Source organism: Prunus avium, chromosome 2, assembly GCF_965620075.1.
Source record: "Prunus avium chromosome 2, drPruAviu1.hap1.1, whole genome shotgun sequence".
Classification (NCBI taxonomy): Eukaryota; Viridiplantae; Streptophyta; class Magnoliopsida; order Rosales; family Rosaceae; genus Prunus; species Prunus avium.
Window position 1 is genome coordinate 14,502,856 of NC_142285.1, and position 26,598 is coordinate 14,529,453.

The 26,598-nt window shown below is 39.6% G+C and overlaps 2 non-coding genes across 2 annotated transcripts; both read right to left on the bottom strand.

Moving 5' to 3' along the window:
• Positions 1-3,803: 3,803 nt before the first annotated feature.
• LOC148296548 (small nucleolar RNA R71) lies at positions 3,804-3,910 on the bottom strand. The gene has a single exon (XR_015834164.1). It is a non-coding gene; the product is annotated as a small nucleolar RNA R71 (small nucleolar RNA).
• A 22,226-nt stretch (positions 3,911-26,136) lies between these two features.
• LOC148296549 (small nucleolar RNA R71) lies at positions 26,137-26,243 on the bottom strand. The gene has a single exon (XR_015834268.1). It is a non-coding gene; the product is annotated as a small nucleolar RNA R71 (small nucleolar RNA).
• Between the last annotated feature and the right edge of the window lie 355 nt (positions 26,244-26,598).

The window sequence follows — 26,598 nt, forward strand, 5'->3', positions numbered from 1 at the left end:
CCCAGCATATTATGAGGTTGCCCAAGTTTTGGGCTCGATCCGAAATCAATAGGTGTAAGAAATTTGACAGTTCATGTTCAAAGGCAGTTCGTTCCTAATTGGAGTGGTTGGTGTTTTGGGTAGTTCTGGAGATCGGATTTCACTCAAACCTAACCAAATGACTCCTCCCACCGTATTATGATGTTGCCCAAGTTTTGGGCTCGATCCGAAATAAGTAGGGGTAAGAAATTGGACAATTCAAGTTCAAAGGCAGTTCGTTCCTAATTGGAGTGGTTGGTGTTTTGGGTAGTTCTAGAGATCGGATTTCACTCAAACTTAACCAAATGACTCCTCCGACCATATTAACTTGTTGCCCAAGTTTTGGGCTCGTTCCGAAATAAATAGGGGTAAGAAATTGGACAATTCAAGTTCAAAGGCAGTTCGTTCCTAATTGGAGTGGTTGGTGTTTTGGGTAGTTCTAGAGATCGGATTTCACTCAAACTTAACCAAATGACTCCTCCGACCATATTATGATGTTGCCCAAGTTTTGGGCTCGATCTGAAATCAATAGGCGTAAGAAATTGGACAATTTATGTTCAAAGGCAGTTCGGTCCTAATTGGAGTGGTTGGTATATTCCATAGTTCTAGAGATCGGATTTAAATCAAAACTAACCAAATGACTCCTCCCACCATATTATGATGTTGCTCAATTTTTGGGCACGTTCCAAAATCAATAGGGGTAAGAAATTGGACAATTCATGTCCAAAGGCAGTTCGCTCCTAATTGGAGTGGTTTTTGTATTGGGTGGTTCTAGAGATCGGATTTCACTCAAACTCAACCAAATGACTCCTCCCACCATATTATGATGTTGCCCAACTTTTGAGCTCGATCCGAAATCAATAGGTGTAAGAAATTGGACAATTCGTGTTCAAAGGTAGTTCGTTCCTAATTGGGTTGGTTGGTGTTTTTGGGTAGTTCTAGAGATTGGATTTCACTCAAATTTAACCAAGTGACTCATCCCACAAATTATGATACTGCCCAAATTTTGGGCTCGATCCGAAATCAGTAGGTGTAAGACATTGGACAATTCAAGTTGAAAGGCAGTTGTTAAGCTCATAATTTCATACATATACATGCCCAATTTACTTACTTCTTTTGCTTAGTTCCTATAATTCTAAGTTATTTCCCTCCCTTTGTGTGTTTTGTAGGCCAATAGAGCAAGAGAGCATAATTCATGCAATTCAAGCATGTTAAGGCCTAATTTGGATGAATGGAAGAAGAGCTTAAAAGACAAACTCATTTTGGCTACAGCCCCCTGCCAGTCCAGTTCCGTAGGTCATATTGCAAGCTTTGTTTCAGCAACCTACACAGCTCGGATGAGGCAGCATTCTTCATGCAAGTTGTTCCAATGGGTGTGTACTATAACATATCCAAAATTCAGCCCCATTGGATAAATATGGAGTCTGTTACCTAGCAAACACAGAGCCATGCTCAGGATGGATTTTATCAGCGCGCAAAATGAGTTAGCAATTTGTTTTGGCCTTAACTTCCTCCTCCGACCTTGGATTGGCCCAAATGACATATGGCTGGAAAGAAGACATTCTGAACTTCAATTTCGAGTGCTTAAAGTCCTAATTTGATTAAGAGAAGCCCAAGTTGTAAGCCCTTGAAGTTGCTGGTTATGCTGACCTCAGCATGTGCTGGTTGGATGCTTGGTCATGGTGAGCTAGGTATGAGCTATCATTTCTGGTTGGAAGCTTGGTCATGGTGACATGAAGATGAGCTAGGGCTGCTGGTGGGATCTATTGGTGAAGTGCATCAACCAATTCAGATTTTATAATGCAAGTGTTGTATGCATTAGTGAAGTGCATCAACCAATTCATCTTTTATAATGCAAGTGTTGTATGCATTAGCCATATTGAATTCAGATTTGTCACTCCCCTCTCCCTATAAATACCACATCCATTCCACATTCAAGACACAACAAATCCTGAGATTCACAACCCCCACAATTCACTCCAACCATCCTCAAACACTCTCAAAATCCCAAACACTCCAACAATCACCAAAACAACTCCAGCAAACCTCTCTTCCATTTCCCTACGAATTTCATCTTCCTTAGCCATCACCACTCACTCAAACTCATCCCAAATCACCTCCATATCCTTCATACATCTTTCTAGAAGTGGGGAAGCTCTTGGAGAAGCATTAGAAGTGGAGAAGCACTTGGAGAAGCCTTGGACACCACAAGAACTTCAGAAAAAGGGTTTTTCTACTCTTATTGTATTCATTATGTTTTCTCATTTCTGTTCAAGTCTCTTTTCCATTATGAGTAGCTAAATCCATAACTAGGGCTTCGATGTAACCTAACATGAATATTCTGGGTTTATAAGTTTGGAGTTTCAAGTTTGATTCATGATTCATGTTCTTATTCATTATGCTTATAAGTTAACATGCTTGTTTGAATGATTGATCACCATTAGAACTTGTTTGTTAACTATCTTGGTTTGAATTAAGAGTATACACCATGCTTTAATTCGAATTGAACTATGAATAGGAAGAGTATGTATGGACATTCGACAACAGGGATTAGATACATACTTGGTTGTTTAAAATGTTCTTCTATGCTTAATGGGTTCCTAATGCTTAATTTTAGGTTAGACAACAAATGATCAAATTAGGGAATTAGGAACACAAGGTTAGGACCAAACACCATGGCCTAATCATACTTTAGCTAGAATCAATCTTTGAATCTGAATTAGACTTGTTACTTGAATCTTTATAACCCAGAATTGAATTGTTATGGTGATTCGAATGCCCTAGTCTCAAAATCTGTTTTCCAACTCTTAAAACCACTCTTTGTTACATTTGTTTACTTGTTTTTGTTTGCAATTTCATTTTGCTTCTTTTGTTCAACAATCACAACCACTCTTGTTTTAAATTCTGTTTTAGACATAACCTCCTACTTTCTTGAATTTGGTAATCTAAGTACATAACTAGTTTTAACTTCTCAGTCTTCGTGGGTACGACCTCGTACTTGTCTTGCTATACTACTAATTGCCCCGTACAATTGCGAGTTAACATAATATTAACAACAAATTTTGGCGCCGTTGCCGGGGACTGAACGAAAGTTCTTCCCTGGTTATGTGCCCAAGGTTACCCTATTCTTTTTAGTGTTTCTAATTAATCTAATTTTCTGTTTCAGGTAGTTTATGTCTAAAAATCCATTACTTGAACAAGTGAGGTCTTCGTTCCAACGTTCTAGATCTTTGAACGCAGGACCATCATTGCAACCCAGACGAGTGACCTCTGAAATTCAGAATCGTCTAGAAAGGGAGTTGTCAACTGCAAAAGAGCAAGCTCTTGCTACATTTACAAGTCTTGCTCTCCACACTGAACTTCCCGGTTCTTCACTTTCAAATTCGGAAGCAAGTTCAGACCAAGAAGAAGAAGAAATGATGGCTGCCATTGAGTTCATGGGAGAACTTGATATCCCAACAATTCCAGCATCTCCTTCAAGCATTTTGCTGCCCACTGTAGCTCGAAATTATGAGCTTAAATCTTCTCATCTTAATATGCTGCCTTCCTTTTATGGTTTACCTAATGAAGATCCATTGACTCATATAAAGGATATTTTTAATGTTGTGAGTTCTTTTCCCTTGACAGGTGTGACAGAAGATCAACTTCGAATGAGAGTGTTTCCATACACTTTAAAGGATAAGGCGAAGTATTGGTTGAATTCTTTGAAGCCTGGTTCACTCACTACATGGTCTGCCATTCAAAAGAAGTTCCTGGAAAAATACTTCTCCACGCAAAAGACCGACATGCTTAGGGACAAGATCTTGTTATTTGCACAGCAAGATGATGAATCGTTTTGTGAAGCATGGGAGAAATTCAATGGGTTGCTCAACCAATGTCCTCATCATGGGATTCCATTGAAGCTTCAAATGCGTATGTTTTATAAAGGACTAACCCCTTCTAGTCATAATATAGTCACCAATTTTGCAGGTGGTTCTTTTAAAACCAAAACTCCAGAAGAAACGTACGAACTCTTTGAGGAGATAGCAATGGAGACCCAACATACGGATACAAGAGGTAAACGTGTTATTAGTGGTTCTAATGATGCTTCTAGTGTGCAGATTTCAAAACTGGAACAAAAGCTAGATGCTCTTCTTGCATTAAACTCAAGAAGCCCTCCGAAGGAAGTGTGTAGCATTTGTGAATCTCATGACCATGCTACCACAGCTTGTCCACTTGGGGCTGGATATCCAGAATTTGTGCAAGAGCAAGCTAAGTTGGTAAATTCCTACAACCAAGGTCCAAGAAATGATCCATACTCTCAAAGTTATAATCCAGGTTGGAGGAATCATCCAAACTTTTCATGGAGAAATACCCAGAATCAAGCAAATCCCCCTTCATTCCAAAGGCCACAACAATCATCATCATCATTGGAAGATATAGTGAAGCAGATGGCAATCAACCAATCCAATTTTCAGCAAACTACACAAGCTGCCATCTCCAAATTGGAAGTCCAATTAGGCCAAATAGCTGCTGAAATAACTCAAAGAGTGCCTGGGAAATGGCCAAGCCAAACTGAGATCAATCCAAAGAACCCAGAAGCCAAGGCCATTCATGTGCTCAGATCAGGTAAGATCATTGATAATAAAGATGATTCTAATCTTTCAAATGATGTTGTGATTGTAGAAAATGAAGAGGAGGAGACCATGGCCACGGAAGGAGAACAACTCAAAACTTCTCAATCTGCTCCTAAGGCCAAATCAGATTCTCAGAAATCCGATCAATTCCAATTGCATAAAAGGGATGACAAATTTGTGCCACCACATCTTCAAGAAGATAGATACGTGCCACCCGCTCCATATGTTCCACAGATTCCATTTCCAGGCCGTCTTAAGAAAGCAAAGCAAGATAAGGCTTTTAAAGAGATTTATGATATTTTGAGTAAAGTTAATATCAATTTGCCTTTGCTTGATCTTATTGAACAGATTCCTGCATATGGAAAATTCATCAAGGACTTGAAAACTCACAAGCTCAATTTCGCTCCAAATGAAGGAGTAAAGCTCGACCAGAATGTAAGTGCTGTATTGCAAAGGAAGCTTCCACCAAAACTAGATGATCCTGGCAGCTTTGACATTCCCATTAACATTGGAGGCAAGAAGGTTGGAAGAGCCATGTTGGACTTGGGAGCAAGCATCAATGTTTTGCCATATTCAGTTTATCAAGAGCTTGGCTTAGAAGGGATGAAGAAGACTTCAATGCGACTTGAACTAGCTGATCATTCTATAAAATATCCAAAAGGTATTGTAGAAGATATTCTAGTTCAAGTTAATACACTAATTCTCCCTGCTGATTTTGTAGTGATGGACATGGAAGACAATCCAAATGGAGATCGTGTTGATCCCATTCTCCTAGGCAGGCCATTCATGGCCACTGCAGACACAATCATCAAAGTGAAAGATAGCACTCTCTCCATGACTGTTTTGGGTGAAACTGTTGAATTTAAAATGCTTAATGCTCTATCTCAACCTTCTATCTCTCTTGATTCTTGCTTTTCAATTGATGTTGTGGATCATGAGGTTTCTTCCAAAATTTTGCAGAGAAAGTCTAATGATGCTCTAGAAGCTGTCTTAACACAAGAAGAGGAAGATCTTTGTGAACCGGAGTTCCAAGAAGTGGTGGCTGCCTTAGAAGTGTTTCCGCCATACCCACCATCCTTTAGGCCACCAATCGAGCCTCTTGGACCATCATCCACGAAATTGGAGCCATCCATTGTCATCCCACCAAAGCTAGAACTTAAACCTCTTCCCAATAATCTTAAATATACATTTTTGGGTGCTAACGAAACTCTCCCTGTTATAATTGCTGCAGGTCTCTCCTCACATGAAGAAGAGAGCTTAATTAAAGTTCTAAAAGAGCATAAAACAGCCATTGGGTGGACCATAGCAGACATCAAAGGAATTAGTCCAAGCATGTGCATGCACCGGATTTTAATGGAAGAAGACAGCAAACCATCTCGTGATGCCCAAAGGAGGCTAAATCCCAACATGAAAGAGGTGGTTAGAGCTGAAGTTTTAAAGCTACTCGATGTAGGAATCATCTACCCAATTTCAGATTCTAAGTGGGTGAGCCCTGTGCAAGTTGTTCCAAAGAAGTCCGGAATCACCGTTGTGAAGAATGAGAAGAATGAGCTAGTTCCTACACGAACTGTCACTGGTTGGAGAGTTTGCATTGATTACAGGAAGTTGAACACATCCACTAGAAAAGATCATTTCCCCTTACCTTTTATTGATCAAATGCTTGAACGTTTATCCGGCCATGCTTACTATTGTTTTCTTGATGGTTTTTCAGGTTATAATCAAATTCCCATTGCTCCGGAAGACCAAGAGAAAACCACATTCACATGCCCATTTGGTACGTTTGCTTATAGAAGGATGCCATTCGGTTTATGCAATGCCCCAGCAACTTTCCAAAGATGCATGATGTCAATCTTTTCAGATATGGTGGAACGATTCATTGAGGTATTTATGGATGATTTTTCAGTTTTTGGTTCCTCTTTTGATAATTGTCTTCACCACTTGTCTCTAGTGCTTAAAAGATGCCAGGAAACAAATCTGATTTTGAATTGGGAGAAGTGTCACTTCATGGTGAGACAAGGCATTGTACTAGGCCATGTGATTTCAAGCAAGGGAATCGAAGTGGATAAAGCCAAGATCGACCTCATCTCAAATCTTCCACCCCCTACCTCTGTTAAAGGAATTAGAAGCTTTCTAGGTCATGCTGGATTCTACAGAAGGTTCATCAAAAATTTCTCAAGCATTACAAGGCCATTGTGTAATCTCCTTGCTAAGGATGCTGTTTTTGAGTTTAATGAAGCTTGCATGGAAGCTTTTTCTACCTTGAAGAGGGAGCTAACTTCAGCCCCTATTATCATAGCTCCGGATTGGTCTTTACCATTTGAAATAATGTGTGATGCCTCTGACTTTGCTATTGGTGCAGTTTTAGGTCAAAAGAAGAACAAGCTGCCCCATGTGATTCATTATGCTAGCCGGACCTTGAATGATGCTCAAATCAACTACTCCACAACAGAGAAGGAGTTGCTTGCTGTGGTTTTTGCTTTAGAAAAATTTCGTTCTTACCTTGTTGGTTCTAAAGTAATTGTTTATTCTGACCATGCAGCCCTTAGATACTTGCTCACTAAGAAGGATGCCAAACCACGCTTGATTAGATGGATTCTCTTGCTGCAAGAATTCGATTTGGAGATTCGAGATAAGAAGGGATGTGAGAATGTGGTAGCTGATCATTTGAGCAGAATTGTGGTTGAAGAAAAAGGAGGAGCTGTGCTACCCTTGAATGAGACTTTCCCTGATGAACAACTATATGCTGCCCAAGTCAAAGAGCCATGGTATGCTGATTTTGTTAATTATCTTGCTTGTGGTGTTCTTAGAAATGATCTAACTTCTCAGGATAAGAAGAAGTTCTTTTCCATGGTGAAACATTATGTATGGGATGAACCTTTCTTATTCAAGCATTGCCCGGATCAACTCATCAGAAGATGTGTTCCAGAAGAAGAGCAAGAAAGCATACTTAGGCATAGCCACGAATTGGCCTGTGGAGGTCACTTTGGAGCTAAGAAAACAGCACTTAAAATTCTGCAATCTGGTTTCTTTTGGCCCACTCTATTTAAAGATGCATTTAATTTTTGTGTTAAGTGTGATAGGTGCCAAAGGATGGGGAACATAAGTCGCAGGAATGAAATGCCATTGAATAACATACTTGTTGTGGAGCTCTTCGATGTGTGGGGTATTGATTTCATGGGACCATTCCCATCTTCCTTTGGTTATACTTACATACTTGTTGCTGTTGATTATGTGTCTAAATGGGTGGAAGCCATAGCCACCAAAACCAATGATTATAAGGTGGTGCTGAAGTTCTTGAAGGATAATATTTTCACAAGGTTTGGTACTCCAAGGGCTGTCATTAGTGATGGAGGCAGCCACTTCTGTAACAAGCCATTCGAAGCACTCATGAAGAAGTACAACATCACCCATCGAGTCTCTACACCATATCATCCGCAAACTTCTGGTCAAGTGGAAATAAGCAATAGAGAAATTAAGCACATCCTGGAGAAGGTGGTGAACAATACAAGGAAAGATTGGGCAGCCAAGCTCAATGATGCATTATGGGCTTATAGGACAGCATATAAGACTCCTATTGGAATGAGCCCTTATCGTCTTGTGTTTGGGAAAGCTTGTCACCTGCCAATGGAGCTTGAACACAATGCTTTTTGGGCCATCAAGAAGTTAAATTTTGATCTAGACAAGGCAGGCCATGCAAGAAAGTTTCAGCTGAATGAATTGGAAGAAATTAGACATGAGTCTTATGAGAATGCAAAGCTTTACAAAGAACGAACCAAGAGTTACCATGACAGAAACATTCAACGGAAAGAGTTCTCCAAAGGTATGTCAGTTCTTTTGTTTAACTCACGTTTGCGTCTCTTTCCAGGAAAATTGAAGTCTAGATGGCAAGGCCCATTCACCGTGGTCAATGTTTCTCCCTATGGAGCTGTGGAGATTCAAAACCCTAAAGATGGCTCGACTTTCAAAGTAAATGGACAACGTTTAAAGCCATTCTATGAGGGAGTTTCAGCTGGCATCCAAACTGGCCATGTGGTAGATCAACTTCCCTTCGTACCATCAACTTAGCTGATTGCACAATGTCTTGCCAAGACAGTAACTAAGGCGCTTCTTGGGAGGCAACCCATGTGTTCAAGAAGAAGGTGCTTGGTAGCAATCGACCTAATCGCATCAAGGGGGAGCATTTCAATCCTTTCTCTTTACTTGTTATTATTTTAAATTTCTGTTTTTTTTTTTTTTTTATAAAAATTTAAAAAAAATAATAAAAAAATTTAAAAATTTAAAAAGATTTTTCATATGAGCTAACTTATGGTAACTCCAGTGAGCACTTCCGTCAATACAGTGTCTAGGAGTTCTTTAGGCGACACCTTCGGTGTCTAAGAAGTTTGGGTTTTAAGCGGGACCATTGTGACCCCTCCAACCTTCCCGGATCCCCTGGCTGTGTTTTCTGAGGCCCTTAACTGGTCATCCATGAGTTGCTTATATATTCATTTTTTTTATTTTTTATTTTTCCTAAACCTTCTTCTAAACTTTTCCCTTTATCATTTGTTTGTTCTCAATCATCTTTTGTATGCTTTCACATTGAGGACAATGTTCAATTCAGGTCTGGGGGGAAGGTTTTCAATTTCAATTTTCTTATCCATTTGTGTTTTCAATTTTCGTTCTCTTGTCACAATTTTATTTTTTATTTTTTTTATTTTTTTTATTTTTTATTTTTATTTTTTTTAAAGAATGTCATACAATCAATGCTATGGAGCTGCTATTTGAGGTTTTCATATCAGAATTTTGCACTTCACAAAGCTTTTGCTCTTAGAATTCTGGTGGCTAAAGTACCACGCTCAAATTCTTGAAGGAAAATAGTGGAGACTACCCTAGTGAGCTATATCGAGCCTAATTGCTTTCTTGAGAGGGTTTAAAGTGTTCTATTTCTCATCCATACTTATTTTCTTCAATTCACTCTAATTGATCTCATTATTCCATTTTGATTGAATACTAAGGATGATTCTCTTTTGCAGATATCATGTGCTTGCTCTCATTCATGAATGAACTCATTGAAGTGATGCTAGGCTATGTGTGCATAACCATTCTATGTGCTTTCTTTTCACCCTACCTATATGTGTGTTCCATCAACCCTCTTGAAGCCAAACACTTAAAGCCTTTTCTTCTATCACCCTCATCATTTCCCTACCTTTGTATCTCAATCTGAGATACTTGACCTATTGTAGCCATACCCTATAGCTTAGAAATATACCAAGGTGTGCCAAGATAAAGTTTGAAGCAAGGAAGTTGCAGCCATGTACCTAAATAAAGATGATGTGAATCTGTGCAATGAAGTTAATGAAGATGCAGATCAAATCAACGAAGATGAAAGTGTTTCGATTTGATCTAAGTGTGAAAAATAAAGTCTATGCCAGGAGATACCATGAAGTTTGCTGTCATGCCAATCTAAATCAATGATGCCTTGCAGATTAATGAAGCATGCAACCTTGGTATGTTCTTAAGTTATTTGTTTTTCCTTCCAATTCTTCCATTTCCCCTAAACCTTAGCCTTTCATTACAACATTGTGAAAGACCTAGCTGATCTTTGAGGATGTATTCATGGGTGCTGGTAAGTATGTGTGTATCTCTATTCTTAGTATTTAATTCCTTTCATGAGATCTAACCAAATTTGTGCTTCTATTTCATACACTCACTTATGCTTTCTTGAGAGAATTAAAACATAGGTTCTGAGTGATTGAGTGTTATCTGTGAGAATTAGAGTCGAAGCATGTTCTCTATTCAAGGTTTGAGTGTGCTTGCTTTGAAACTGTGTGCCTTTGAGCTATAGCTTCCACTTGTACACACTGATTGATGACCTATCTTGGCAACTCTATGGTGTTGGAGGTATGACTAAAACTTTCTTTCATTTTCATTAGTTGATTTCAAAGTTGTTTTTCTAACCATTTTGTTTTGTAGAGTTAGAAAAACGTTTGTGGGTATCGTATCTGTTAAACCCTCAGGAGACACAACTCCTCCTACTAGGGATGCCTAGAGGTTTAAAGGCTTGTTGCATACGCTCAATGCAATCGAGTTACCTACGAAAGTGGTCTAGTTAACTTCTTGTTTTGTTTTTATCTTTGTTTCTCTTTTGTTTTGCTCGAGGACTAGCAAAATCCAAGTTTGGGGGTGTGTTAAGCTCATAATTTCATACATATACATGCCCAATTTACTTACTTCTTTTGCTTAGTTCCTATAATTCTAAGTTATTTCCCTCCCTTTGTGTGTTTTGTAGGCCAATAGAGCAAGAGAGCATAATTCATGCAATTCAAGCATGTTAAGGCCTAATTTGGATGAATGGAAGAAGAGCTTAAAAGACAAACTCATTTTGGCTACAGCCCCCTGCCAGTCCAGTTCCGTAGGTCATATTGCAAGCTTTGTTTCAGCAACCTACACAGCTCGGATGAGGCAGCATTCTTCATGCAAGTTGTTCCAATGGGTGTGTACTATAACATATCCAAAATTCAGCCCCATTGGATAAATATGGAGTCTGTTACCTAGCAAACACAGAGCCATGCTCAGGATGGATTTTATCAGCGCGCAAAATGAGTTAGCAATTTGTTTTGGCCTTAACTTCCTCCTCCGACCTTGGATTGGCCCAAATGACATATGGCTGGAAAGAAGACATTCTGAACTTCAATTTCGAGTGCTTAAAGTCCTAATTTGATTAAGAGAAGCCCAAGTTGTAAGCCCTTGAAGTTGCTGGTTATGCTGACCTCAGCATGTGCTGGTTGGATGCTTGGTCATGGTGAGCTAGGTATGAGCTATCATTTCTGGTTGGAAGCTTGGTCATGGTGACATGAAGATGAGCTAGGGCTGCTGGTGGGATCTATTGGTGAAGTGCATCAACCAATTCAGATTTTATAATGCAAGTGTTGTATGCATTAGTGAAGTGCATCAACCAATTCATCTTTTATAATGCAAGTGTTGTATGCATTAGCCATATTGAATTCAGATTTGTCACTCCCCTCTCCCTATAAATACCACATCCATTCCACATTCAAGACACAACAAATCCTGAGATTCACAACCCCCACAATTCACTCCAACCATCCTCAAACACTCTCAAAATCCCAAACACTCCAACAATCACCAAAACAACTCCAGCAAACCTCTCTTCCATTTCCCTACGAATTTCATCTTCCTTAGCCATCACCACTCACTCAAACTCATCCCAAATCACCTCCATATCCTTCATACATCTTTCTAGAAGTGGGGAAGCTCTTGGAGAAGCATTAGAAGTGGAGAAGCACTTGGAGAAGCCTTGGACACCACAAGAACTTCAGAAAAAGGGTTTTTCTACTCTTATTGTATTCATTATGTTTTCTCATTTCTGTTCAAGTCTCTTTTCCATTATGAGTAGCTAAATCCATAACTAGGGCTTCGATGTAACCTAACATGAATATTCTGGGTTTATAAGTTTGGAGTTTCAAGTTTGATTCATGATTCATGTTCTTATTCATTATGCTTATAAGTTAACATGCTTGTTTGAATGATTGATCACCATTAGAACTTGTTTGTTAACTATCTTGGTTTGAATTAAGAGTATACACCATGCTTTAATTCGAATTGAACTATGAATAGGAAGAGTATGTATGGACATTCGACAACAGGGATTAGATACATACTTGGTTGTTTAAAATGTTCTTCTATGCTTAATGGGTTCCTAATGCTTAATTTTAGGTTAGACAACAAATGATCAAATTAGGGAATTAGGAACACAAGGTTAGGACCAAACACCATGGCCTAATCATACTTTAGCTAGAATCAATCTTTGAATCTGAATTAGACTTGTTACTTGAATCTTTATAACCCAGAATTGAATTGTTATGGTGATTCGAATGCCCTAGTCTCAAAATCTGTTTTCCAACTCTTAAAACCACTCTTTGTTACATTTGTTTACTTGTTTTTGTTTGCAATTTCATTTTGCTTCTTTTGTTCAACAATCACAACCACTCTTGTTTTAAATTCTGTTTTAGACATAACCTCCTACTTTCTTGAATTTGGTAATCTAAGTACATAACTAGTTTTAACTTCTCAGTCTTCGTGGGTACGACCTCGTACTTGTCTTGCTATACTACTAATTGCCCCGTACAATTGCGAGTTAACATAATATTAACAACAGCAGTTCGTTCCTAATTGGAGTGGTTGGTGTTTTGGATAGTTCTAGAGATCGGATTTCACTCAAACTTAACCAAACGACTCCTCCCACCATATTATGATGTTGCCCAAGTTTTGGGCTCGATCCGAAATCAATAGTTGTAAGAAATTGGACAATTCAAGTTCAAAGGCAGTTCGTTCCTAATCGGAGTGGTTGGTGTATTCCATAGTTCTAGTGATCGGATTTCACTCAAAACTAACCAAATGACTCATCCCACCGTATTATGATGTTGCCCAAGTTTTGGGCTCGATCCGAAATCAATAGGTGTAAGAAATTGGACAATTCAAGTTCAAAGGCAGTTCGTTCCTAATTCGAGTCTTTGGTGTTTTGGGTAGTTCTAGAGATCGGATTTCACACAAACTTAACCAAATGATTCCTCCCACTATATTATGATATTGCCAAAGTTTTGGGCTCGATCCGAAATCAATAGGTGTAAGAAATTGGACAATTCAAATTCCAGGGCAGTTCATTCCTAATTGGGGTGGTTGGTGTATTGGGTAGTTCTAGAGATCGGATTTCACTCAGACTTAACCAAATGACTCGACCCACCGTACTCTGATGTTGCCCAAGTTCTGGGCTCGATCCGAAATCAATAGGTGTAAGAAATTATACAATTCAAGTTCAAAGGCAGTTCTTTCCTAACTAGAGTGGTTGGTGTTTTTGGGTAGTTCTAGAGATCGGATTTCACTCAAACTTAACCAAATGACTCCTCCCACCATATTATGAGGTTGCCCAAGTTTTGGGCTCGATCCGAAATCAATAGGTGTAAGAAATTGGACATTTCAAGTTCAAAGGTAGTTCGTTCCTAATTGGAGTGGTTGGTGTTTTGGGTAGTTCTAGGGATCGGATTTCACTCAAACTTAACCCAATGACTCCTCCCACCATATTATGATGTGAACCAAGTTTTGGGCTCGATCCGAAATCAATAGGTGTAAGAAAAGGGACAATTTATGTTCAAAGGAAGTTCGTTCCCAATCGGAGTGGTTGGTGTATTCCATAGTTCTAGATATCGAATTTCACTCAAAACTAACAAAATGACTCCTCCCACCATATTATGATGTCGCCCAAGTTTTGGGCCCGATCCGAAATCAATATGTTTAAGAAATTTGACAATTCAAGTTCTAAGGCAGTCCGTACCTAATTGGAGTGGTTGGTATATTCCACAGTGCTAGAAATCGGATTTAAATCAAAACTAACCAAATGACTCCTCCCACCATATTATGATGTTGCCCAAGTTTTGGGCTTCGATCCAAAATAAATAGGTGTAAGAAATTGGACAATTTATGTTCAACGGCAGTTCGTTCCTAATCGGAGTGGTTGTTGTATTCCATAGTTATAGAGATCGGATTTCACTTAAAAATAACGAAATGACTCCTCCCACCATATTATGATGTTGCCCAAGTTTTCGGCTCGTTCCGAAATCCGTAGGTGTAAGAAATTGGACAATTCAAGTTCAAAGGCAGTTCGTTCCTAATTGGAGTGGTTGGTGTATTGGGTAAATCTAGGGATCGGATTTCACTCAAACTTAACCAAATGACTCCTCCCACCATATTATGATGTTGCCCAAGTTCTGGGCTCGATCCGAAATAAATAGGGGTAAGAAATTGGACAATTCAGGTTCAAAGGCAGTTCGTTCTTAATTGGAGTGGTTGGTGTTTTGGGTAGTTCTAGAGATCGGATTTCACTCAAACTTAACCAAATGACTCCTCCCACCATATTATGAGGTTGCCCTGGTTTTGGGCTCGATCCGAAATCAATAGGTGTAAGAAATTGGACAATTCAAGTTCAAAGGCAGTTCGTTCCTAATTGGAGTGGTTTTTGTATTGGGTGGTTCTAGAGATCGGATTTCACTCAAAGTCAACCAAATGACTCCTCCCACCATATTATGATGTTGCCCAACTTTTGGGCTCGATACGAAATTAATAGGTGTAAGAAATTGGACAATTCAAGTTCAAAGGCAATTCGTTCCTAATTGGAGTGGTTGGTATTTTTGGGTAGTTCTAGAGATTGGATTTCACTCAAACTTAACCAAATGACTCCTCCCACAATATTATGATACTGCCCAAGTTTTGGGCTCGATCCGAAATCAGTAGGTGTAAGAATTTGGACAATTCAAGTTGAAAGGCAGTTCGTTCCTAATTGGAATGGTTGGTGTTTTGGATAGTTCTAGAGATCGGATTTCACTCAAACTTAACCAAATGACTCCTCCCACCATATTATGTTGTTGCCCAAGTTTTGGGCTCGATACGAAATCAATAGGTGTAAGAAATTGGACAATTCAAGTTCAAAGGCAGTGCGTTCCTAATTGGAGTGGTTTTTGTATTGGGTGGTTCTAGAGATCGGATTTCACTCAAAGTGAACCAAATGACTCCTCCCACCATATTACGATGTTGCCCAAGTTTTGGGCTCGATACGAAATCAATAGGTGTAAGAAATTGGACAAATCAAGTTCAAATGCAGTTCGTTCCTAGTCAGAGTGGTTGGCGTATTCCGAAGTTCTAGAGATCGGATTTCACTCAAAACTAACCAAATGACTCCTCCCACCATATTATGATGTTGCCCAACTTTTGGGCTCGATACGAAATTAATGGGTGTAAGAAATTGGACAATTCAAGTTCAAAGGCAATTCGTTCCTATTTGAAGTGGTTGGTGTTTTGGGTAGTTCTAAAGATCGGATTTCACTCAAACTTAACCAAAGGACTCCTCCCACCATATTATGATGTTGCCCAAGTTTTGGGCTCGATCCAAAATCAATAGGTGTAAGAAATTGGACAATTCAAGTTCCAAGGCAGTTCGTTCCTAATTGGGGTGGTTGGTGTATTGGGTAGTTCTAGAGATTGGATTTCACTCAAACTTAACCAAATGACTCGTCCCACCGTATTATGATGTTGCCCAAGTTTTGGGCTCGATCCGAAATCAACATGTGTAAGAAATTGGACAATTCAAGTTCAAAGGCAGTTCGTTCCTAATTGGGGTGGTTGGTGTTTTGGGTAGTTCTGGATATCGGATTTCACTCAAACTTAACCAAATGACTCCACCCACAATATTATGTGGTTGCCCAAGTTTTGGGCTCGATCCGAAATAAATAGGGGTAAGAAATTTGACAATTCAATTTCGAAGGTAGTTCGTTCCTAATTGGAGTGGTTGGTGTTTTGGGTAGTTCTAGAGATCGGATTTCACTCAAACTTAACCAAATGACTCCTCCCACCATATTATGAGGTGGCCCATGTTTGAGGCTCGATCCGAAATCAATAGGTGTAAGAAATTGGACAATTCAAGTTCAAAGGCAATTCGTTCCTAATTGGAGTGGTTGGTGTTTTGTGTAGTTCTAGAGATCAGATTTCACTCAAACTTAACCCAATGACTCCTCCCACCATATTATGATGTTTCCCAAGTTTTGGGCTCGATCTGAAATCAATAGGTGCAAGAAATTGGACAATAGATGTTCAAAGGCAGTTCGTTCCTAATCGGAGTGGTTGGTGTATTCCATAGTTCTGGAGATCGGATTTCTCTCAAAAGTAACAAAATGACTCCGCCCACCATATTATGTTGTTGCCCAAATTTTGGGCTCGATCCGAAATAAATAGTGGTAAGAAATTGGACAATTCAAGTTCAAAGGCAGTTCGTTCCTCATTGGAGTGGTTGGTGTTTTGGGTAGTTCTAGATATCGGATTTCACTCAAACTTAACCAAATGACTCCTCCCACCATATTATGAGGTGGCCCAAGTTTTAGGCTCGATACGAAATCAATAGGTGTAAGAAATTGGACAATTCAAGTTCAAAGGCAATTCGTTCCTAATTGGAGTGGTTGGTGTTTTGGGTAGTTCTAGAGATCGGATTTCACTCAAACTTAACCCAATGACTCCTCCCCCCATATTATGATGTTGCCCAACTTTTGGGCTCGATCTGAAATCAATTGGTGCAAGAAATTGGACAATTTATGTTCAAAGGCAGTTCGTTCCTAATCGGAGTGGTTGGTGTATTCCACAGTTCTAGAGATCGGATTTCACTCAAAACTAACAAAATGACTCCTCCCATCATATTATGATGTTGCCCAAGTTTTGGGCTCGATCCGAAATCAATTGGTTTAAGAAATTGGAAAATTCCAGTTCGAAGGCAGTTCGTTCCTAATTGGAGTGGTTGGTGTTTTTGGGTAGTTCTAGAGATTGGATTTCACTCAAACTTAACCAAATGACTCCCCCCACCATATTATGTTGTTGCCCAAGTTTTGGGATCCATCCGAAATCAATAGGTGTAAGAAATTGGACGATTCAAGTTCGAAGGCAGTTCGTTCCCTATAGGAGTGGTTGGTGTTTTGGGTAGTTCGACATATCGGATTTCACTCAAACTTAACCAAATGACTCCTCCCACCATATTACGTTGTTGCCCAAGTTTTGGGCTCGATCCGAAATAAATAGGGGTAAGAAATTTGACAATTCAATTTCAAAGGCAGTTCGTTCCTAATTGGAGTGGTTGGTGTTTTGGGTAGTTCTTGAGATCGGATTTCACTCAAACTTAACCAAAATGACTCCTCCCACCATATTATGATGTTGCCCAAGTTTTGGGCTCGATCCGAAATAAATAGGGGTAAGAAGGTGGACAATTCACGTTCAAAGGCAGTTCGTTCCTAATTGGAGTGGTAGGTGTTTTGGGTAGTTCTAGGGAATGGATTTCACTCAAACATAGCCAAATGACTCCTCCCACCATATTATGATGTTCCCAAGTTTTGTTCTCGATCTGAAATCAATAGGTATAAGAAATTGGAAAATTTTAGTTCGAAGGCAGTTCGTTCCTAATTGGGCTCGATCCGAAATCAATAGGTGCAGGAAAGTGGACAATTTATGTTCAAAGGCAGTACGTTCCTAATCTGACTGGTTGCTGTATTCCATAGTTCTAGAGATCGGATTTCACTCAAACTTAACCAAATGACTCCTCCCACCATATTATGATGTTGCCCAAGTTTTGGGCTCAATCCGAAACCAAAAGGTGTAAGAAATTGGACAATTCAAGTTCAAAGGCAGTTCGTTCCTAATCGGAGTGGTTGGTGTTTTGGGTAGTTCTAGAGATCGGATTTCACTCAAACTTAACCAAATGACTCCTCCCACCATATTATGATGTTGCCCAAGTTTTGGGCTCAATCCGAAACCAATAGGTGTAAGAAATTGGACAATTCAAGTTCAAAGGCAGTTCGTTCCTAATCGGAGTGGTTGGTGTTTTGGGTAGTTCTAGAGATCGGATTTCACTCAAAATTAACCAAATGACTCCTCCCACCATATTATGATGTTGCCCAAGTTTTGGGCTCAATACGAAATCAATAGGTGTAAGAAATTGGACAATTTGTGTTCAGAGGCAGTTCGTTCGTAATCGGAGTGGTTGGTGTATTCCATAGTTCTAGAGGTCGGATTTCACTCAAAACTAACCAAATGACTCCTCCCACCATATTGTGATGTTGCCCAAGTTTTGTGCTAGATCCGAAATTAATAGGTGTAAGAAATTGGACAATTCATGTTCAACGGCAGTTCTTTCCTAATTGGAGTGGTAGGTGTTTTGGGTAGTTCAAGAGATCGGATTTCACTCAAACTTAACCAAATGACTCCTCCGACCATATTATGATGTTGCCCTTGTTTTGGGCTGGATCCGAAATCAATAGATGTAAGAAATTGGACAAGTCAAGTTGAAAGGCAGTTCGTTCCTAATTGGGGTGGTTGGTGTATTGGGTAGTTCTAGAGATCGGATTTCACTCAAAATTTACCAAATGACTCCTCCCACCATATTATGATGTTGCCCAAGTTTTGGGCTCGATCTGAAATCAATAGGTGTAAGAAATTGGAAAATTTTAGTTCAAAGGCAGTTCGTTCCTAATTGGAGTGGTTGGGGTTTTGGGTATTTCTGGAGATTGGATTTCACTCAAACTTAACCAAATGACTCCTCCCACCATATTATGATGTTGCCCAAGTTTTGGGCTCGATCCAAAATCAATGGGTGTAAGAAATTGGATAATTTATGTTGAAAGGCAGTTCGTTCCTAATCGGAGTGGTTGGGCTATTCCATAGTTCTAGAGATCGCATTTCACTCAAAACTAATCAAATGACTCCACGCACCATATTATGATGTTGCCCAAGTTTTGGGCTCGATCTGAAATCAATAGGTGTAAGAAATTGGACAAGTCAAGTGCAAAGGCAGTTCGTTCCTGATTGGGGTGGTTGGTGTTTTGGGTAGTTCTAGAGGTCGGATTTCACTCAAACTTAACCAAATGACCCCTCCCACCATATTATGATGTTGCCGAAGTTTTGGCCTGGATCCGAAATCAATAGGTGTAAGAAATTGGACAATTCTAGTTCAAAGGCAGTTCTTTCCTAATTGGAGTGGTTGGTGTTTTGGGTAGTTCTAGAGATCGGATTTCACTCAAACATAACCAAATGACTCCTCCCACCATATTATGATGTTGCCCAAGTTTTGGGTTCGATCCGAAATCAATAGGTGTAAGAAATTGGACAATTTTAGTTCAAAGGCAGTTCGTTCCGAATTGGAGTGGTTAGGGTTTTGGGTAGTTCTAGAGATTGGATTTCACCCAAACCTAACCAAACGACTCCTCCCACCATATTATGATGTTGCCCAAGTTTTGTGATCCATCCGAAATCAATAGCTGTAAGAAATTGGACAATTTATCTTCCAAGGCAGTTCGTTCCTAATCGTAATGGTTGGTGTATTCCGTAGTTCTAGAGATCGGATTTCCCTCAAAACTAACCAAATGACTCCTCCCACCATATTACGATGGTGCCCAACATTTGGGCTCGATCCGAAATCAATAGGTGTAAGAAATTGGACAATTCAAGTTTAAAGGCAGTTCGTTCCTAATTAGAGTGGTTGGTGTTTTGGGTAGTTCTAGAGATCGGATTTCACTCAAACTTAACCAAATGACTCCTCGCACGATATTGTGATGTTGCCCAAGTTTGGGCTCGATCCGAAATCAATAGGTGTAAGAAATTGGACAATTTATGTTCAAAGGCAGTTCGTTCCTCATTGGAGTGGTCGGTGTTTTGGGTAGTTCGATAGATCGGATTACAATCAAACTTAACCAAACGACTCCTCCCACCATATTATGATGTTGCCCAAGTTTTGGGCTCAATCCGAAATTAATAGGTGTAAGAAATTGAACAATTCAAGTTCAAAGGCAGTTCGTTCCTAATTGGAATGGTGGATGTTTTGGGTACTTCTAGGGATCGGATTTCACTCAAACTTAACCAAATGACTCCTCCCACCATATTATGATGTTGCCCAAGTTTTGGGCTCGATCCTTAATCAATAGGTGTAAGAAATTGGACAATTCATGTTCAAAGGAAGTTCGTTCCTAATTGGAGTGGGCGGTGTTTTGGGTAGTTCTAGAGATCGGATTTCACTCAAAGTAAACCAAATGACTCCTCCCACCATATTATGATGTTGCCCAAGTTTTGGGCTCGATCCGAAATCAATAGGTGTAAGAAATTGGACAATTTATGTTCAAAGGCAGTTCGTTCCTAATCGGAGTGGTTGGTGTACTCCATAGTTCTAGAGGTCGGATTTCACTCAAAACTAACCAACTGACTCCTCCCACGATATTATGATGTTGCCCACGTTTTGGGCTCGACCCGAAATCAACAGGTGTAAGAAATAGGAAAATTTTAGTTCAAAGGCTGTTCGTTCCTAATTGGAGTGGTTAGGGTGTTGGGAAGTTCTAGAGGTTGGATTTCACTCAAACTTAACCAAATGACTCCTCCCACCATATTATGATGTTGCCCAAGTTTTGCGATCGATCCGAAATCAAGAGGTGTATGAAATTGGACAATTTATCTTCCAAGGCAGTTCGTTCCTAATCGGAGTGGCTGGTGTATTCCGTAGTTCTTGAGATCGGATTTCACTCAAAAACTAACCAAATGACTTCTCCCACCATATTATGACGTTGTCCAAGTTTTGGGCTCGATCCGAAATCAATAGGTGTAATAAATTGGACAATTTATGTTCAAAGGCAGTTCGTTCCTAATCGTAGTGGTTGGTGTATTCCATAGTTCTAGAGATCGGATTTCACTCAAAACTAACCAAATGACTCCTCCCACCATATTATGATGTTGCCCAAGTTTTGGGCTCGATCTGAAATCAATAGGTGTTAGAAATTGGACAATTCAAGTTCAAAGGCAGTTCGTTCGTAATTGGACTAGTTGGTGTTTCGTGTAGTTCTAGAGATCGGATTTCACTCAAACTTACGCAAATGACTCCTCCCACCATATTGTGATGTTGCCAAAGTTTTGGGCTTGATCCGAAATCAATAGGTGTTAGAAATTGGACAATTCAAGTTCAAAGGCAGTTCGTTCCTAATGGGAGTGGTTGGTGTTTTGGGTAGTTCTAGAGATCGGATTTCACTCAAACTTAACCAAAATACTCCTCCCACTAAATTATGTTGTTGCCCCAGTTTTGGGCATGATCCGAAATCAATAGGTGTTAGAAATTGGACAATTAAAGTTCAAAGGCAGCTCGTTCCTAATTGGAGTGGTTGGTGTTTTGGGTATTTCTAGAGATCGGATTTCACTCAAACTTAACCAAAATACTCCTCCCACTAAATTATGTTGTTGCCCCAGTTTTGGGCACGATCCGAAATCAATAGGTGTTAGAAAGTGGACAATTCAAGTTCAAACGAAGTTCGTTACTAATTTGAGTGGTTGGTGTTTTGGGTAGTTCTATAGATCGGATTTCACTCAAACTTAACCAAATGACTCCTCCCACCATGTTATGATGTTGCCCAAGTTTTGGGCTCGATCCGAAATCAATAGGTGTTAGAAATTGGACAATTCAAGTTCAAAGGCAGTTCGTTCCTAATTGGAGTGGTTGGTGTTTTGGGTAGTTCTAGAGATCGGATTTCACTCAAACTTAACCAAATGACTCCTCCCACCATATTATGACGTTGTCCAAGTTTTGGGCTCGATCCGAAATCAATAGGTGTAATAAATTGGACAATTTATGTTCAAAGGCAGTTCGTTCCTAATCGTAGTGGTTGGTGTATTCCATAGTTCTAGAGATCGGATTTCACTCAAAACTAACCAAATGACTCCTCCCACCATATTACGATGTTGCCCAAGTTTTGGGCTTGATCCGAAATCAATAGGTGTAAGAAATTGGACAGTTTATGTTCAAAGGCAGTTCGTTCCTAATCGGTATGGTTGGTGTATTTCATAGTTCTAGAGATCGGATTTCACTCAAAACTAACCAAATGACTACACCCACCATATTATGATGTTGCCCAAGTTTTGGGCTCGATCCGAAATCAATAGGTGTAAGAAATTGTACAATTCAAGTTCAAAGGCAGTTCGTTCCTAATTGGAGTGGTTGGTGTTTTGGGAGTTCTAGAGTTCGGATTTCACTCAAACTTAACCAAATGACTCCTCCCACCATATTATGATGTTGCCCCAGTTTTTGGCTCGATCTGAAATCAATGGATGTAAGAAATTGGACAATTCAAATTCGAAGGCAGTTCGTTCCTAATTGGAGTGGTTGGTGTTTTGGGAAGTTCTAGAGACCGGATTTCACTCAAACTTAACCAAATGACTTCTCCCACCATATTATGATGTTGCCCAAGTTTTGGACTCGATCCAAAGTCAATAGGTGTAAGAAATTGGACAATTTATGTTCAAAGGCAGTTCGTTCCTAATCGGTGTGGTTGGTGTATTCCATACTTCTAGAGATCGGATTTCACTCCAAACTAACCAAATGACTCCTCCCACCATATTATGATGTTTCCCAAGTTTTGGGCCCGATCCGAAATCAATAGGTGTAAGAGATTGGACAATTCAAGTTAAAAGGCAGTTCGTTCCTAATTGGAGTGGTTGGTGTTTTGGGTAGTTCTAGAGATCGGATTTCACTCAAACTTAACCAAATGACTCCTCCAACCATACCATGATGTTGCCCAAGTTTTGGTTTCGATTCGAAATCTGTAGGTGTAAGAAATAGGACTATTCAAGTTCAAAGGCAGTTCGTTCCTAATTGGAGTGGTTGGTGTTTTGGGTAGTTCTACAGATTGGATTTCACTCAGACTTAACCAAATGACTCCTCCCACCATATTATGATGTTGCCCAAGTTTTGGGCTCGATGTGAAATCAATGGGTGTAAGAAATTGGACAATTCAAGTTCAAAGCCAGTTCGTTCGTAATTGGAGTGGTTGGTGTATTCCATAGTTCTAGAGATCGGATGTCACGCAAAATTAACCAAATGACTCCTCCCACCAAATTATGATGTTGCCCAAGTTTTGGGCTCGATCCGAAATCAATAGGTGTAAGAAATTAGACAATTCATGTTCAACGGCAGTTCATTCCTAATTGAAGTGGTTGGTGTATTCCATAGTTCTAAAGATCGGATTTCACTCCAAATTAACCAAATGACTCCTCTGATCGGTTCATAATTGTATATCATTTTGTACCCTTCTAGCTTATGATTTGGTTATGTGTTTGAGTTAAACTTGTGCTTTTAATCCTTTTTGTGTTTATCTTTCAGTTAATTGACATTTAGGTAACAATGATGACTTTGGGTAGGAAATGATGCAATCCATGCATGTTAAGGCTTGATTTGGGTGAATGGAAGAAGGGCTTAAAGACAAACACATTTTGGCTACATCTCCTTTCCAGCCCAATTTCGTAGGTCAGCTTCTTGGCCTTGGATCAGCATGCTATGAGGCTTGGATGAAGTTAAGATCTTCATGAAACTTGTTCCAATGGGTGTCTAGTACAACATATCCAAATTGCAGCCCAATTGGACATTTGTGGAGTGCTCAGCCCGCCCAACACTCAACCCTGCTCAGGAGGATTTGCAGCTGCCAGCTTTGTCATGTGCCTCCATGTGCCTCACCCATGCTGCAACTGACTTTGGATCCAACATAATGAGTGAAGTGGGGAGGCATTCCAGCTATGAAAGTCTAAAGGATCAAGTTGGTACATGCTGGAGTTATTATTGAGAAAGCATGTGCATGCATGTAAAGCATAAATGAAATGAAGTCAATTCCAGTCTCTGTTCGGCAGCCAAATTGCAAGGCCCAAAACGAATACTTCTACTGCTCCGATGGGAATACTTTCTTCATAGAAGTTGTTCCAATGGGTGTCTACTATAACATATCCAAATTTGAGCCCCATTGGATAAGTTTTGAAACCTCTGGCCTTCCTACACCAAGTCTGGTTCAGAAGACTCGTTTTTGTTCAACAACCAAAAGAAGACCACATGGGTTGGCAGCAAAAGGCAGCCACAATTGATCACCTTTGATCCCATGTGAAGAAAGCTTGAGGTGCAGCAAAAGAAGTATGGGATGGGATTGATTCCAACCACACTACATAGACAAGATGAAGTGGGAGTTATGGGTTGTATTAAATGAGGAATGGTGGTGTTGGATTTCATCATGATGTTCCTCCCTCTTAGCCCTATAAATAGAGGAGTCTTCAAGCTACAAAATTCACTTCAGCCATCCTCCACACTTCCATCATCCAGAAATCATCCTCATACATTCCCACAACCCCAAACACTCAAGCAATCAACCCAATACTCTAAACTGCCCCAAAATCACCAAAACAGCTCCAGAAAACCTCCCTTCCATTTCCCTACGAATTTCCTCTTTCTCAGCCATCACCACTCACTCAAGCTCATCTCAAATCACCTCCATATCCTTCATACATCCTTCTAGACGTGGAGAAGCTCTTGGAGAAGCATTGGACACTACAAGAACTTCAGAAAAGGGTTTTTCTACTCTTATGGCATTCATTATGTTTTCCCATTTCTATTTTAGTTTCTTTTCCATTATGAGTAGCTAAATCCATAACTAGGGCTTCGATGTAACCTAACATGAATATTCTGGGTTTATAAGTTTGGAGTTTCAAGTTTGATTCATGATTCATGTTCTTATTCATTATGCTTATAAGTTAACATGCTTGTTTGAATGATTGATCACCATTAGAACTTGTTTGTTAACTATATTGGTTTGAATTAAGAGTAGACACCATGCTTTAATTCGAATTGAACTATGAATAGGAAGAGTATGTATGGACATTCGACAATAGGGATTAGATACATGCTTGGTTGTTTAAATTGTTCTTCTATGCTTAATGGGTTCCTAATGCTTAATTTTAGGTTAGACAACAAATGATCAAATTAGGGAATTAGGAACACAAGGTTAGGACCAAACACCATGGCCTAATCATACTTTAGCTAGAATCAATCTTTGAATTTGAATTAGACTTGTTACTTGACTCCATATAACCCAGAATTGAATTGTTATGGTGATTCGAATGCCCTAGTCTCCAAATCTGTTTTCCAACTCTTAAAACCACTCTTTGTTACACTTGTTTATTTGCTTTCATTTGCAATTTCAGTTTGCTCACTTCCTTTCACAATCACAATCACTCTCACTTTAATTTCTGTTTTAGACTTAACTTCCTAACTTCTTGAATTCGGTAATCTACGTACATAACTAATTTGAACTTCTCAGTCTTCGTGGGTACGACCTCGTACTTGTCTTGCTATACTACTAATTGCCCCGTACAATTGCGAGTTAACATAATAATTAACAACAAATTTTGGCGCCGTTGCCGGGGACTGAACGAAAGTTCTTCCCTGGTTATGTGCCCAAGGTTACCCTATTCTTTTTTGGTGTTTCTAATTAATCTAATTTTCTGTTTCAGGTAGTTTATGTCTAAAAGACCGTTCCTTGAACAAGTGAGGTCTTCGTTCCAACGCTCCAGATCTTTGAACGCAGGACCATCGTTGCAACCCAACCGGGTGATCTCTGAAGTTCATAATCGTCTAGAAAGAGAGTTGTCAACTGCAAAAGAGCAAGCTCTTGCCACATTTACAAGTATTGCTCTCCACACTGAACTTCCTGGTTCTTCACCTTCAAATTCGGAAGCAAGTTCAGACCAAGAAGAAGAAGAAGAAGAGATGGCTGCCAATGAGTTCATGGGAGAACTTGATATCCCAACAATTCCAGCATCTCCTTCAAGCATTTTGCTGCCCACTGTAGGTCGAAATTATGAGCTTAAATCTTCTCATCTTAATATGCTGCCTTCCTTTTATGGTTTACCTAATGAAGATCCATTAACTCATATAAAGGATATTTTTAATGTTGTGAGTTCTTTTCCCTTGACAGGTGTGACAGAAGATCAACTTCGAATGAGAGTGTTTCCATACACTTTGAAGGATAAGGCGAAATATTGGTTGAATTCTTTGAAGCCTGGTTCACTCACTACATGGGCTGCCATTCAAAAGAAGTTCTTGGAGAAATACTTCTCCACGCAAAAGACCGACATGCTTAGGGATAAGATCTTGTTATTTGCACAGCAAGATGATGAATCGTTTTGTGAAGCATGGGAGAGATTCAATGGGCTGCTCAACCAATGTCCTCATCATGGGATTCCATTGAAGCTTCAAATGCGTATGTTTTATAAAGGACTAACCCCTTCTAGTCATAATATAGTCACCAATTTTGCAGGTGGTTCTTTTAAAACCAAAACTCCAGAAGAAACATACGAACTCTTTGAGGAGATAGCAATGGAGACCCAACATACGGATACAAGAGGTAAACGTGTTATTAGTGGTTCTAATGATGCTTCTAGTGTGCAGATTTCAAAACTGGAACAAAAGCTAGATGCTCTTCTTGCATTAAACTCAAGAAGCCCTTCGAAGGAAGTGTGTAGTATTTGCGAAACTCCTGACCATGCTACCATAGCTTGTCCACTTGGGGCTGGATATCCAGAATTTGTGCAAGAG